The sequence below is a fragment of the Geotrypetes seraphini genome, chromosome 15 (genome assembly GCF_902459505.1).
Source record: "Geotrypetes seraphini chromosome 15, aGeoSer1.1, whole genome shotgun sequence".
Classification (NCBI taxonomy): Eukaryota; Metazoa; Chordata; class Amphibia; order Gymnophiona; family Dermophiidae; genus Geotrypetes; species Geotrypetes seraphini.
In genome coordinates, this window is record NC_047098.1 from 36,532,726 (window position 1) to 36,549,554 (window position 16,829).

The window sequence follows — 16,829 nt, forward strand, 5'->3', positions numbered from 1 at the left end:
AAGGGAATCGGTGGTGCTCACACATCTGTTCTCTCTTTGTTTTCATTATGCTGTAAAGTATATGTTTTCTAGGTTTAAAATGTTATTTTAAAAGGAAATAAGTTCTTTTTTTTACTATAGATGTTTGCATCACTCCTTTTTTTTTCCTCTTATTTTTAAATTATCATTTGGAGAGATTGCTGCTTCCTGTGAGGAGCCGAGAGCTCACTGTTAAATCATTTTGTTGCCGCTGTAGGGTGCCCTCTGTGATTAAGGGACAGGCCCTGACCCCGATGCACAGCTGAGCAAGCTTAGAATAAAGAGAGATCCCTGAGAAATCTATACTGTGGGAGCTGGTCTCTGAATAAACCTAGCTGATTGGAGTTGTGAGGGAGGGGTGAAATATTGGGACTTTACTTAAGAAGATTCCATAATTGTTCCATTAACTTATAGATATTGTCTAAAGCAGATCATATCTGTAGGAGCCAGGAAAATATGGTAATCTCGCAAGGTCCAGGTTTGCTCCTGATCCCATCCCTAATCTTAGCACATCCTGGCTGTTTGTCTTGTTGCACTCTTTTTATAATTATATCAAAGAGAAAAAAAAACATTGAAAAGAAAGGAACTTACAAAAAGAAAGAACTATAAAGCATGGGTTGAACACAGAGGACCTCTAATCAGAAAATGAAGGGTATAATTGGAAGAACTAAGGCCAGTACTATCGAAGTGGAAGATGATATTTTCTTTCTCAAGGGACCCTCGACCACAAGAGGGCACTCGCTCAAACTCAGGGGCAGAAAATTTCATGGCGACACCAGAAAGTATTTCTTCACAGAGAGAGTGGTTGATCATTGGAACAAGCTTCCAATGCAGGTGATCGAGGCAGACAGCGTGCCAGACTTTAAGAATAAATGGGAAACCCATGTGGGATCCCTACGAGGGTCAAGATAAGGAAATTGGGTCATTAGGGCATAGACAGGGGGTGGGTAAGCAGAGTGGGCACACTTGATGGGCTGTAGCCCTTTTCTGCCGTCATCTTCTATGTTTCTATGACTTGAACAGTTTGTGTCCTGTATATGGCTATTCGGCTTAGGATGGGCTAGGGAGGGCTTTGATGGGAACTCCAGTAATTTGGGATGGTCTAGATAGGATGGTGTGAGCTTCAGTTGGCCAACCTAAGCACAACTGGGCCGTCCTCTACAATCTATAATTTGAGATAGTCTAGGTAGGCTGGAGTGAGCTTAGACAGTAGTAGTTTGAACCTAAGCACATTACTAGGCAGACATCTATGGTTTATAACCCAGAAATCAATAAACAAAGACAATTGAACTTGTAATGCATGTACCTTTTGGGCAGACTGGATGGACCATTCGGGTCTTTATCCGCTGTTATTTACTATGTTATGTTACAAATACAATTCAAAAGCAAATCTTAGTCTCAAAGTTACAACACTTTTAGAGGAGACAAATCAAACTGACTGTACTTACAAAAAGAAATTGTACTATAGGATAAGCAAGATACATTTGACACTTATAACGTCCCATACACTATTTTGCATTTGTAGAAGGTTTATTATAACCCAAGGAAAAATAACACACAACGTATCATTTCAAGTAAATAGAGACGTACAAGTAAGCTTTGCAGATCCATTCAAGCCTGAAACATAATGGAGATCACAACTTACCGTAACTCCATAACAATTACAAATAATTTGAAAACGGGACAACATCCCCTGAACATTTCTAGGCATTTTGTTATTTTACCTAAAGAAAACAGTCCCAGAATAACATCCCAAAAGGGGGAGGGATGTAAGGAAAAAAATTGTAGCTGAGATGGGTCATAAAATATATAGGAATGATTATCATAAAGAAAACAAACATTTACATAATATCATTAAAAAAAAACACATTTACATAGTAGATGACAGCAGATAAAGACCCAAACGGTCCATCCAATCTGCCCAACCCGATTCAATTAAAATTTTTTTTCTTAGCTATTTCTGGGCAAGAATCCAAAGCTCTACCTGGTATGTGCTTAGGTTCCAACTGCCGAAATCTCCGTTAAAACCTACTCCAGCCCATCTATACCCTCCAAGCCATTGAAGCCCTCCCCAGCCCATCCCCCACCAAACGGCCATACACAGACACAGACCATGCAAGTCTGCCCAGTACTGGCCTTAGTTCAATATTTAATATTATTTTCTGATTCTAGATCCTCTGTGTTCATCCCACACTTCTTTGAACTCAGTCACAGTTTTACTCTCCACCACCTCTCTCGGGAGCGCATTCCAGGCATCCACTACCCTCTCCGTAAAGTAGAACTTCCTAACATTGCCTTTGATTCTACCACCCCTCAACCTCAAATTTTGTCCTCTGGTTTTACTATTTTCCTTTGTCTGGAAAAGATTTTGTTCTACATTAATACCCTTCAAGTATTTGAACGTCTGAATCATATCTCCCCTGTCCCTCCTTTCCTCTAGGGTATACATATTCAGGGCTTCCAGTCTCTCCTCATACGTCTTCTGGCGCAAGCCTCCTATCATTTTCGTCGCCCTCCTCTGGACCGCTTCAAGTCTTCTTATGTCCTTCACCAGATACGGTCTCCAAAACTGAACATAATACTCCAAGTGGGGCCTCACCAATGACCTGTACAGGGGCATCAACACCTTCTTCCTTCTACTGGCTACGCCTCTCTTTATACAGCCCAGCATCCTTCTGGCAGCAGCCACTGCCTTGTCACACTGTTTTTTCACCTTTAGATCTTTGAACACTATCACCCCAAGGTCCCTCTCCCCGTCCATGCATATCACCTCCCAGCATATACATCTTAACTGAAACTTCACTCCAACATCCAACACTTCTTGTCCAAAGGCCAGGAACCATTTCTGTCTTCCCTGAGTCAATCTAGAAACATCAAGAAAAAGGGAAAGTTCCCTCTCAGAAAGGGACATTTCTTGAGTCTAAAAAATAAACGCTATAATTATCTTGGAGGAACACAAAGGTAACTAGCAAAGTTGTTCAGGATACTATCTTCTTAAAGGAGCTTTCTAGTACTGTATATCATTTTAATTTAGGCTATCATTGAAAAAAAGAGTAAACACTGGCCTCAGTAGAGGCCCATTTTGTTTTCTTTTTCTGAGAGATTTTCATGGGACTCCCCTCTCCTTCTTTGGTTCAAGCTTTCATTGAGAGTGGGTCATCAATCTATCTTGCATCAAAGATGTTTGTTTGCTGAATTTGACTTAGCTTAGTTCTCCAACTTAATATGATGGGTATTAACTTCCACTGTAGGTAGTACATCAAAACAAAGTTCTTATAATGACTCAATGACTGACCATAGCAAATCCAAGCAGGGTAGGATTAATTCATCGAGGGCCCCTAGGTACACAAGTACACTGGGCCCCCTGCCCCGCCCCACCCCACCATGTGCCCAGGCGGAAACAGGAAGCTGCGTCGGAGGGAAGCTTTGGGCAAGCAGTACCGCTTGCAAAATTACTGTTCCCGTTGCCTTTCTTACTCGCGTTGCTTGCTTGTCTTACTTTCCGTCAATGGGGGGGCCCGCATTGCCAATCGTGGGGGGGGGGGGCGTGTTGTCAATCGATGCTGGAGGGGCTCATTGCCGTTTGGAAAAAACAATGTTGATGCCCTCCTTCATCGGGCCTCCCTGACCATTTCGGGCCGTAGGCATGTGCCTACTGGTCCTATTGATTAATCCTGCCCTGAATCCAAGATGACCTTCAAAGATCAAATCAATATGAGGGAGTGGGATTTTCCTTCCCTTCCAGGTGCTCTTGCCATCTCCAGGTGCTGGAGTCAGTTCTGCTCCTACTTTAGTTGGAATTCCTTCTGGGGCAATGCTAAATGCCATCCCTTCTGAGGATGATGCCAGTGGTGTCTCTCCTGTCAGCTGCGGTTATGGTGTAGTGCTGCCCCAAGTTGCTAGAGGCATGACTGGACCAAGTGGGCTCAGGGCTCTTCCTCCTGTCTCAAGCAGCAGGCTCTCCCAAAGTGTATGTTGATTCCATGAATGAAGAAATCTCCATTTGCCGCAAATAGGAGCAAGAGGGAAACTTTGCCTTCTTGTGTCATTTAGGCATAATCGGCAAATAAAATTAACTGATTTAAGGTAGTTTTCTAAAGGCAATGCACAGCAATCTTACCACAATGCCATTTTGTCCCTCAAAATACTCTTTTCTAAAAAAAAAAAAGCACTGATTTTCTAAATTGCCTTTTCAGTAATTAGTTTTGTCATGAGATCTGAGTCGTGTGTTTCTCTCTTGGGCCACTTCTTACCAAAGACCTGGATGCTCTCAACCGTGAAACTGTACAAATAACTCATCTTACTGCAGTGAGCAGTGGCCATCCGAGTTAACACCTGTTTGTAATGAAGATAAATCTTTTTGGTTTTGGAAGTTGTGATGGGCTATTTGATTTCTGTCCTGCCAAAGACTTGAAGAGACAGAAGAAGCTAGCAGTTATACAGTGGGTTGGTTTCAAATTAGAGACTGGTCATTATTTCATTCTCTTGAAAATTATGTATGTTAGAAGCACAGAAGCTATATCTACCTATTTTTTCAATTTAAATTTTAAATACACTTGTAGAATGAACCGTTCAAAATAGAAACAAAAAAAAAAAGAGAAATTTGAAGATATGTAAATACTAAGAGAGGTGGGGAAGCTAAAATCCATAAAAAGGAAAGATTCCAATATCTGCAATAAAGAGGAATAAAGCTTCTTTTAAGTAAGCTTTGAAGCATTTTCTTAGGCGATACATATCTTCTGAAATTTTAATCTCAAATTTGAATGCCTCATTAATCCCCTCCCCTTTTTTTTTTTTTATCAAGCAGCACGAGCTGAATGCTGACCTACCTATTATCCCAGGACAAGCAGGCAGCATATTCTTAACGCATGGGTGACGTCACCGACGGAGCCCCGGTACGGACCTTTTTAACTAGAAAGTTCTAGTTGGCCGCACCGCGCATGCGCGAGTGCCTTCCTGCCCGACGGAGGAGAGCGTGGTCCCCAGTTTCTTCGTTTCCGCGGAGCGAAGAAGACGCATGTGTTTCAACGGCCGTTGAAAAATCAATTCCTGCCTTCCCGCTCGCGTAATTTTTCGTTGTTTTTCTCTTTTTTCCCTTCAGGTTACTTTCCCTTTTATTTTCAAAAAAAAAAAAAAAAATCGTCGGATTTTCTTTATTTTTCAGGCCGGCCCCGGTGGGGCCTGTTGCCACCATACAGGCCTCCGACTTTCATTTTGCGGAGGCCGTGTTTCCCTTCATGCCCCCTCAACCGGGCTTTAAGAAGTGCCAGCGGTGTGCACGCCCGATCTCTCTTACCGACCCGCACAATTGGCGCCTGCAGTGCTTGGGTCCAGAGCATCGGGCGGACACCTGCACCCGCTGTGCTACACTTAAAAAGCGCACCTTAAAAAATAGGCAGATCCAGCAAAATATTCTATTCGGTACCGGATCTGCCATGGAATCTGCCGCGACGTCGACGGCACCACAAAAGTCGACACCGACTACTTCAACTCCACCGGATCCTTCTTCGGGGTCGCTGGCCCCAGGTAAGCCGGCTAAGAAGCCTTCCACTTCCCTTGAGCGCCCTCCTGCCACGGTTGCGACACCGGCAACCCCGGCACCGCATCGACCCCGCAAACGCTCCGCACCGATATCGGCGAGTGCCTCGTCATCGGCCTCCTCATCGCCGGAGCGTAGAGCGGCACCTATGGTACCGAAGAAGAAAAAAGCGGTACCGGTGCCTCCCCTGGATGACCGCATCGCGGCCATACTCCAAACACAGTTACAGGAGCAGCTGCAACAACAGCTCCAACAACTGTTGCCGGCGTTGCTGGCACCGCACCTTCCGGTACGGGACCGGTCCGAACCTCGCACCGATCCATCGGTGTCGACCCCCCCTCGGTACCGCTCAACATTTCCATGCCGGTCCTCTCGGCTGAGCCACATCTTTCCCAACCTCCGGTACAGACCCGCTCTGAGGCCGATCCTCCTCGGTACCAGGTACGGCACCGGTCTTCCTCACCCGGTACCACCTCGGTCCGCTCTGGCAAGTCTCTCTCCAAAACCCGCCATGCCGAGCCCTCCACACCGATGTCCCGCCGTGCGCACCCCGGCATCAGGGACCCAGACTTATGGGAAGAATCCCCACACGGTACCGAGGAAGACGCTTCCTCCACGGACGAGGAACCTTCAGTGACTGATACCGTCTCAAAACCTGAACAGTCCTCGTTCACCAAATTCCTTAGGGAGATGTCTGCTGCTCTTTCCATTCCCTTAGAGTCCGACTCTAAAAAGTCACAGGCCTTTCTCGATGCCTTAGACTTTGAGCAACCTCCTAAGGAATTCCTCAAGTTACCCGTACATGACATCCTACGGGAAACTTTTTATAAAAACTGGGAGAACCCCCTCACTGTCCCGGGGGCCCCTCGCAAATTGGATAGCTTGTATCGGGTCATTCCCATCCCAGGGTTTGACAAGCCTCAATTGCCCCATGAATCTCTCCTGGTGGAGTCCACCTTAAAGAAAACTCAGGGCTCCAGTGTCTATGCCTCCACCCCTCCTGGCAGAGAGGGAAAAACTATGGATAAGTTTGGCAAGCGCCTTTTCCAGAATGCCATGCTGGCCAACAGGGCAAATAATTACACCTTTCACTTCTCCTTCTACATGAAGCATCTGGTGCAACAACTCTCCGCCTTACAAAAATACATCCCTGAACGTAAGGTGCCTCTTTTTCAACAACAAATTTCCAGTCTACTCCAACTCCAGAAATTCATGGTGCGCTCCATTTATGACTCATTTGAGCTGACCTCTCGAGCGTCTGCCATGGCTGTTGCCATGCGGCGTCTGGCCTGGTTGAGAGTTTCTGACCTCAACATTAACCACCAAGACCGCCTGGCTAATGCACCTTGTCTTGGTGATGAACTCTTCGGGGAGTCCCTAGACTCAACAACCCAAAAACTCTCGGCTCACGAGACCAGGTGGGACACCCTGGTGAAGCCTAAAAAGAAGACCCCGCCTGCTCGCCCCTACAGACAGCAGTCTTCCTACCAACGCAGGTTCTCGGCCAGACCTCTCATCCCGCCTCAACAGCAGCCTCGCCGACCTCGTCAACAGCATCAAACTCAGGCTCGCTCACAGTCTCACCAACCTGCCAAGCCTCTTCCTCCATCAAAACCTTCTCAGCCCTTTTGACTTTTTCCTCCAGGACATAGCCAGTCTCCCACCATCATTGCCTCTTCCTCAGCCTATCGGAGGTCGCCTCCAACTCTTCCTCAGCCGTTGGGAGGTCATCACATCAGACCAATGGGTCCTCAACATCATTTGTCACGGCTACTCTCTCAACTTCCAGACTCTTCCACCAGACAATCCTCCCGTAGAGTCTGCTTCTCACTCCTCCCAAACCCCCCTCCTCCTGAGGGAGGTCCAATCCCTCCTTCTTCTCAATGCCATCGAAGAGGTGCCTCCGGACCAAAGGGGTCAGGGATTCTACTCACACTACTTCCTGGTTCCCAAGAAGACAGGAGACCTTCGTCCCATCCTCGATCTCAGGGACCTCAACAAGTGTCTGGTCAAGGAGAAGTTCAGAATGCTCTCCCTTGCCACGCTTTACCCTCTTCTCTCTCACCACGACTAGCTATGTTCCCTGGACCTCAAAGAGGCCTACACTCACATCCCAATCAATCCGACTTCACGTCGCTACCTATGGTTTCAGATACAGCACCGTCACTATCAGTACAGAGTGCTACCTTTTGGCCTCGCTTCATCGCCCAGGGTGTTCACCAAGTGCCTTATTGTGGTGGCGGCCTTCCTCAGGTCTCACAACCTCCAGGTGTTCCCCTACTTGGACAATTGGTTGGTGAAAGCACCTACGTCTCCACTTGTGCTACAAGCCACTCATCACACCATCTCTTTCCTCCATCTCCTGGGGTTCGAGATCAACTACCCCAAGTCGCATCTGCTTCCCACACAGCGACTTCAGTTCATTGGAGCAGTTCTCGACACCACACTAATGAGGGCGTTTCTCCCCTCCGACCGTCAACGGACCCTGCTCCACCTCTGTCGTCAGGTGCTCCTTCATCACTCCATTCCTGCCCGACAGATGATGGTCCTCCTGGGCCACATGGCCTCGACGGTCCATGTGCTTCCTCTGGCGCGACTCCACCTCAGGACACCTCAATGGACTCTTGCCAGCCAATGGTCACAGACCACGGATCTTCTTTCTCATCCCATCTCTGTGACATCGTCTCTTCAGCAATCTCTTCAATGGTGGTTGAACTCCTCAAATCTTTCCAGGGGTCTACTCTTTCATCTACCCCCTCACTCCATGATCATAACCACGGATGCCTCCCCCTATGCGTGGGGAGCTCACCTGGGAGATCTACGCACCCAGGGACTCTGGACCCCTCAGGAGCGTCAACATCACATCAATTTCCTGGAACTCAGAGCCATGTTCTATGCTCTCAAGGCCTTCCAGCACCTTCTCTGCCCTCAGGTTCTTCTCCTGTGCACAGACAATCAAGTAGCCATGTACTACATAAACAAGCAAGGCGGCACCGGATCTCGCCTCCTTTGTCAGGAGGCTCTCAGCATCTGGACCTGGGCCACGGCCCGCAATCTCTTCCTCAAGGCTGTCTATATCCAGGGCGAACAGAACTCCCTGGCTGACAATCTCAGCCGCATCCTTCAACCTCACGAGTGGACTCTGGACCCTTCAACACTCCACTCCATCTTTGCTCGCTGGGGCACTCCGCAGGTGGACCTCTTTGCAGCGCCTCACAACCATCAGCTGCCCCAGTTCTGTTCCAGACTCTTCTCTCCTCATCGTCTGACCCCAGACGCATTCCTGCTCGACTGGACGGATCGGTTCCTCTATGCCTTTCCTCCACTACCTCTGATGTTGCGGACGTTATCCAAACTCCGCAGGGACAGGGCCACCATGATTCTCATCGCTCAGCGGTGGCCTCGCCAACACTGGTTCTCCCTCCTGCTTCAGCTCAGCTCCAGGGAGCCCATTCCTCTTCCTGTGTTTCCTACTCTACTTACGCAGCAACGTCAGTCTCTACTACATCCCAATCTGTCTTCGCTCCACCTGACAGCTTGGTTTCTCTCGGGCTGACCTCTCCAGAGAATCTGTCTCAGCCTGTCCGTCGCATTTTGGATGCCTCCAGGAAACCAGCCACCCTCCAATGTTACCATCAGAAGTGGACCAGGTTCTCCTCTTGGTGTCTACTGCATCATCACGATCCCACCTCATTAGCGGTGGAAACTGTACTGGACTATTTGCTCTCTCTGTCCGACGCTGGCCTCAAGTCTACCTCAATCAGAGTCCACCTCAGTGCCATCACTGCGTTTCATGAGCCTATCCTCGGAAAACCTCTCACGGCTCATCCACTGGTTTCCCGGTTCATGAGAGGCCTCTTCAATGTCAAACCACCTCTGAAGCCTCCTCCTGTCGTCTGGGACCTGAATGTGGTTTTATCAGCCCTCATGAAACCCCCTTTTGAGCCTCTTGCCACAACTTCGCTCAAACTTCTAACATGGAAGGTGCTTTTCCTCATTGCCATCACCTCTGCCAGGAGGGTTAGTGAGATGCATGCACTGGTCGCCGATCCACCGTTCACTGTTTTTCACCATGACAAGGTGGTTCTGCGTACCCTTCCTAAATTCCTTCCCAAGGTGGTCTCGGCTTTTCACCTCAACCAGTCCATTGTGTTGCCTGTCTTTTTCCCTAAACCCCATTCTCATCCTGGGGAACAGGCGTTGCACACGCTGGATTGTAAACGTGCCCTTGCATACTACCTTGACCGTACCAGGGCTCACCGCTCGTCCCCTCGGCTCTTTCTGACCTTCGACCCTAACCGTCTAGGTAGTCCTGTCTCTAAACGGACGCTTTCCAACTAGCTTGCTGCCTGTATTGCGTTCTGTTATGCTCAGGCCGGTCTCTCACTGGAAGGTGCTGTCACGGTCCACAGGGTCAGAGCTATGGCTGCTTCTGTGGCTTTCCTCCGTTCCACTCCCATCGAGGAAATCTGCAAGGCTGCCACTTGGTCCTCAGTTCACACGTTCACTACTCACTACTGTCTGGATGCCTTCTCCAGACGGGATGGACACTTCGGCCAATCTGTGTTACAAAATTTGTTTTCCTAATGGCCAACCATCCCTCCTCCCTCTCTGTTAGCTTGGAGGTCACCCATGCGTTAAGAATATGCTGCCTGCTTGTCCTGGGATAAAGCACAGTTACTTACCGTAACAGGTGTTATCCAGGGACAGCAGGCAGATATTCTTACGTCCCACCCTCCTCCCCGGGTTGGCTTCTTAGCTGGCTTATCTTAACTGGGGACCACGATCTCCTCCATTGGGCGGGAAGGCACTCGCGCATGCGCGGTGCGGCCAACTAGAACTTTCTAGTTAAAAAGGTCCGTACCGGGGCTCCGTCGGTGACGTCACCCATGCATTAAGAATATCTGCCTGCTGTCCCTGGATAACACCTGTTACGGTAAGTAACTGTGCTTTCTATTCCTATTGGAGGCTGAGAATTTAGCTTGCAGATGCATCATTAACCCCCCTTTTTTTCTTTTTTTACAAAACTAGCATAGTTTTTAGCGTAAGCGTAAGAGTTCCTGTGGGCACTGGAGCTGTTACCACCGTGACTGGCGCTATAAACCATGCTACGGTTTTGAAAAAGGGGGTGGGGGGGGGTAAAAATATTCCACGTGGCTTGAACCTAAGATACATATTGAGAAATACTTTAAGTAGCATCTGTAGTTCTAATAAGAGTTCTTCATTTTAATTATTTCTTGTAATGTAATACAATATGGCTCTTGTATTCCGCTAACTCCCACCAATACTGGTTCAAAGCAGGTAACAAAAGAAGAAATAAAGGGGGAAAAAAAGATTTGAGAGGAATTTTATAAACTGATACTTTTTCAAATTTTTCTGAAAGGAAGTGGAAGCTTGTAAGTCAAAAACCAAAGATAGACAAAAATGGACTCCCTGATTAACAAATAGAATTCTCCCAAAAAAAATGTTGTTATCTGACTCCAGAAAATGATGCGAAAATTAAGATATGGGTCTCTTAAGATATATCTAAAGACTGTTATGAGTTTAGTAATAGAAAATAGAAAAGTACCAAAATAGAAAAGTGTTTTTCATCAAAAAGATAACAAATGCTTTGTAACTGATGAAGTTTGAAAAATACTTTCTGAACAATATGATTAACTTAAGGGGCTCAAAAGAAAGTGTAGTATCCAAAATGAAACCTAAGACCTCAGTGTATGTTCAACCTTTAACAATAACTTAATAACTAATCAATCTATCTGGAATTGGGCTAGTCTATTGGAATGATCTAACCATTATCTTTGAGTTTAAACCCATGTATTGAGCTATAGTACTCAAATTACTGAGATACATGTAGCCACTTATAGTTAAAATAATAGACTGATCGTCACTTACTGGAGCATATTGTCAACATAAGAACAGAAATTCACAGCTAGGGCAGTAAATCCTGAATCAAAAAAGACATGTACACATTTAAATAAAATGAGTGAAAGTGGAGAACCCTGTGGAATATCACAGGGAGGTATCTAACTTTCTGAAAAACCACAGGTTTACGCATTATGTAAGTCTTGTTTTTTTCATGCTGAAACAACTTGTTTGATTCTAAGACATTCCACACCCTTATCCTTGCCATACTTATGACAAAATTAGACTACAGTACTGCAATATTGTTTACTCAGAAATCAATCAGGTATTGTTACGAAAACTTCAAACATTGCAAAATTATGCTGTTCATTTACTCTTGTCATGTCCCTCGATACTTGCATGTCAGACCATTGCTTAAGGGAAAACACTGGCTGCCCATCAAACAAATGCATCAAGTTTAAGATTTGTTGGCTGACCTTTAAGGCATTTCATTATAGGCTTCTAGATTATTTACACTGTTTACCTATTCCATATACCCTGCTTTATACACTCAGGTCCTTAGGTCCTTAGGTAACAGGTTGGTCTTACCCTCTCCATGATATGGCCATTTGGAATTTACCCGATACTGTACTTCCTTTTTCACATCTCCTTTTCTGTGGAATTCTCGCCCTTTGCATATTTGTATAGAATCTTCTCTAAAACAGCTCAAAGCAATAGTTAAATAATGGTTTAAGAACTTTGCCCTATGGCAGGGATAGGCAATTCCGGTCCTCAAGAAACGGAGCCAGGTCAGGTTTTCAGGCTATCCACAATAAATATGCATGAGATAGATTTGCATCTTAAGGAGGCAGTGCATGCAAATCCATCTCATTCATATTCATGGCGGTGAGCCTGAAAACCTGACCTGGCTCCGGCTCTCGAGGACCAGAAATGCCTACCCCTGCCCTATGGGCAAGGAAGACACATAGGCCTGAGACTGTTGATACTTAAACAACTATGTATGTATATATCTCTGATGAGACTGACTGTCTCCTAGCTATTGTTGTTTTTCTCTTGATTTTTTTAAATTGTACACTGTCTTGATCGGCCAAGGCAGTTATAACGCAGTATAGCAAGTGTAAAATAAATAAATGATAATGTAATGTCTGTTAGGTAGGAATTCACTGAACCATGATAAAACTGTGCCTGCAGTGCCAATATAACTTAAGCCAGTGGTCTCAAACTCAACCCCTTTGCGGGGCCACATTTTGGATTTGTAGGTACTTGGAGGGCCACAGAAAAAATAGTTAATGTCTTATTAAAGAAATGACAATTTTGCATGAGGTAAAACTCTTTATAGTTTATAAATCTTTCCTTTATACCTGTCTCTGAGCACTGGGGGAGTATGGGGGTGCCTTACCTCATCTGGTCAGTTTGGCACCTTTTTGGCACATAGACCCTTCTAAAAGAGGTCTAATTCCAAATGTATAAGTTCCATCCAGGTTGTCTTGCAAAATGTTTGATTATTTCTGCAAGACGTCCATGTCTAACCCACCCTTGACACTGCCCATAACATGCCTCCACCATGCCAATCTCATGCTCTGAATGTTCAGAGGCTGGAATACCTTGCTAGACGTACAAAAAGACAATTTCCATTATCAGCACTTGGACATCCTGGCAATTAGGATGTCCAAGGGCTCCTTTTACGAAGGTATGCTAAGCGTTTTAATGCACGCACCGGATTAGAGTGCGCTAGCTGAAAATCTACTGCCTGCTCGCGCGTGTGGCAATTTAGCACAGCTTTGTAAAAGGAGCCCCAAGCAGGGCAGGATTAATTCATCGAGGGCCCTTAAGCACACAAGTACACTGGGCCCCTTGCTCCGCCCCACCTCACCATGCGCCCAGGCGGAAACAGGAAGCTGCGTCAGAGGGAAGCTTTGTGCAAGCAGCACTGCTTGCACAATTACAGTTCTCGTTGCTTTTCTTACCTGCATTGCTTGCTTGTCTTACTTTCCGTCGATGGTTGGGCTGCGATGCCGAACGTTGGGGGGGGGGCCCGCATTGCCAATCGATGCTGGAGGGGTCCATTGCCGTTTGGAAAAAACAATGTTGATGCCCTCCTTCATCGTGTCCCCCTGACCATTTCGGGCCCTAGGCATGTGCCTACTTGGCCTATTGGTTAATCCTGCCCTGGCCCCAAGTGCTAATTTAAGATGCTTTTTGGACTAATTTAAGATGTGTTTTGGACGTTTATGCTTTTTGATTATGAGCCCCAAAGTATTATATCATCAAGAACTGACCTACTTGAATTCATTGATTATACCATATATTCTTTCTCGAACGCATAGATTGTTACAAGATAACAGGTTAGTGATACCAATGGCAATAAAGGTAAAATGGGAAAATACTAGATCTAAGGCATTCTTTTATTTAGGTCCTAGTTTATGGAATCAATTACCAAATTATTTACTCCTATTTTGGAGGCACTATGGGCTTCCGCATTATGGATATGCTATCCATTAGTATGATGCTAATGTTGGCGTGCTAGCTAATTAGTGCACCTCACCAAATACTGCTCGCTTAACGTTTACAGGCGGCTAAAATAACACAATACTTTAGTGCATCCTGTGTTAAATGTGCATTAGTGCATAACACATCTTAGTAAAAGGGCCTCATGTGAAAACAAAGACTATTATCAAAAAGTTCTGCATGCAATTTCTATTCAAACCAAAATATTTAACAGGAAAATTCAAATCATGCTTGAAACAAATCTGCATAAATTAAAAAAAATTGATAAATATAATAAAGCACGTTTTGTCATTCAAAAAATATTTCCACAGAAGTTCCGTCTCCTTTTCTATAACTATTGGGATAATGATAATGATGATTACTATTAAACAATGATGATGTGGTTCTGCTATCTCAGTTATTTGCTTAGTAGGGATCTTTGTTGATCTCAATTTTCCTTTTTGTAATGTTTGAAATTTTAGAGGGGTGATAGATGGTACAATTGGTTAACTTTATTGATATGAAGCATAAAGATATAGTAGAAATGTCTAAGAAAAGAAGACAAAAAAGGCAGCATTTCTGCGGAAATGCATTTTAGATTAATAAATGGATATTACTTCATAAATACAAAATGAATAAATATAATGCGAGTTCCAAGTCATAATTTGACTTTTCTGCTTAAAAAACAAAGACCATGTCTGATCAGCAAACAGGAAGTGAGAATATGTGAAATAGGCAGTTTTCCTGTTGACTGTCTGCTAACAGGGAACATCTAAACAGTAATGAGAGATTGATTTATTTCTTGTACACACAAACTAAATTGAAGCATCGTCAGGTTTTGACGTCAATGGGAGCAGACCTTTTGTAAAATAGACGCCAGTGCGTGGCTGAAGGCCCTATCTGCATAGGCGCTATTTCATTCAAAATCTTTTTGGACAAGTGGCTGCTTACCTCGTATCCTCCCCCTCCCGGCAACGCCTTTGAAGCTAAACCTTAAATCTCCCATGCATACATATGCCTATTATCTGAATGCTCTACTTTTTCTTAATGATAGTAGTTGACTGATAACACTGCGCAGCAAATTTTTACTTTTTTTTTTCTGGGGCAAAAAAAGTGAGGTTTACTTTATAGAATTTGACCTCCTGTGTATGAAAATAGCCTCAGTTTTTTCCTATTATGTATAATTTTTGAGCAAATAGCAAATATTTATAGCATGAGAAGTCATAATGTAATGCATTGCGCCGATTTAAGAGTTCCTATAAATATTATTTTCTAGAATTGTTTTGCTGTTGAAGTGTGTTTTATTGTTGGACATTAATTAGAGATGCTCTTAATCTCGTTTATAGTCAGCCAGCATTGATGAATTCCATCTGCTCTGATATTGTTTCTCCATTGCAGCAATGTCCTGGTGAAACTTTTCCCCATAATAATTTAATTACATAGCACATTATTATTAATAATAATAATAATAATAATAACAGTTTATATACCGCAGGACCGTGAAGTTCTATGCGGTTTACAATGAATAAAAATGTTACAGATATGAGTTTACTGGCCAGGAAATGTATTCTTCAATGTTGGACGGTCCCTGACCCTCCGGCGTTTTGGCATTGGCGGAACCAGTTGCATCAGTTGGCCATCTGGGAGGCGCAAGATGCGGGAGGGGCTAGGAAGCGTACGTTGTTGTTCCTGAATATTTGGAAACCTTAATTTGCTAGTTTTTCATCCAAAGGGCCGCAGTGCGGTATTGAGATGGGTGCCCTAATATGGGTGCCCGGATAGTTGGACTGGGAAGTACTGGCAAGTATTAGTGGGGAGGGGTGGGGAGTACCTTTGGGGAGGGAATGGGGGTTGGGCTGGGGATGAGGGATATGGGAAGGTTCTGGGTCTTTGATATGGACAGGGTACAGGGGATTCAGTGGGGGGGGGAGTGGTGTGGCATTTTCAGGGTTCATCAGAGTCCAGGCCCTCGGAGTGCCTTTCCGTTCTTCTTACCCATGTACGTTCTCAGTAGTGTGAGCAGGTGGGGGGGGGGGAATTTGGTTGATATTCCTTTTGTTTTGTCCTTGTATGTTCTTCCATTTTATATGATGCATATTTGTTTGTACTGTGCACCTTAGGGGCGCCTTGCTGTTGTTTGCATCAATAAAAATTGTTTGAACCTAAAAAATGTTACCGATTGAGTAGTACTAACAGAGTTGAAGTTTAGCAATCAGTTGTGAGGAAGGATTGTGCAGTGCAGCTGTCTACGTACTTTAGGAGCAGATTTGTTTTAGGTGAATTCCCCATAGGTATTCACAAGCATGAGTAATTGTTTCAGATCTTTACATCATCAAAATTAATACTTTAACTTAAAAATCTAATTTGAGGCAAACTGTTTTAATATTTCAGAGATTGTTCTAGCATTTACTCCAAGCATTAGAAAATAGAGCAAAAATGTTAATATTTGCATTAAAATGCTTTTTTGCCAAAAATCAGAGGGTTATACCGAAAAATTAAAGTCAGTTTTGAATTCAGCGACTCCCCAAATCACTATAGAACACCCACTACAATTCATGCCCCAAAACCTCTGTTGCACAGTGTAATCTGCACATGGACTCCTACATTCAGTCTGCAACATAAAGTGGCTGCTTTCATTATACACTTTTCCGTTATTTGCGATTTTTTGTTTTTTTTAAAAGCTAATTCTGGACCTTCCCTGCCTCCCTCCCGTCTCCCTCCCGGCATCCCAGACCTTACCTGGTGGTCTAGCGGGCTTTCGGGGCAGAAGCGATCTTCCTACTCTCTTGCCCTTTGCAGATCACACATAGCAAATCGCTGCGGGGAGTTCCTGTCATAATCTCGAGAGACTATGGGAACTCACAGCAGCCATTTACTATGAGTGATCTGCACGGGGCAGGAGCGTAGGAAGATCACTCCTGCC

General features: G+C 44.9%; 1 protein-coding gene across 7 annotated transcripts in view; it reads left to right on the forward strand.

Moving 5' to 3' along the window:
* The window catches only part of SPECC1 (sperm antigen with calponin homology and coiled-coil domains 1), a 334,491-nt gene that overhangs the window by 197,468 nt on the left and 120,194 nt on the right, over positions 1 to 16,829 (forward strand). The window lies entirely within an intron of this gene.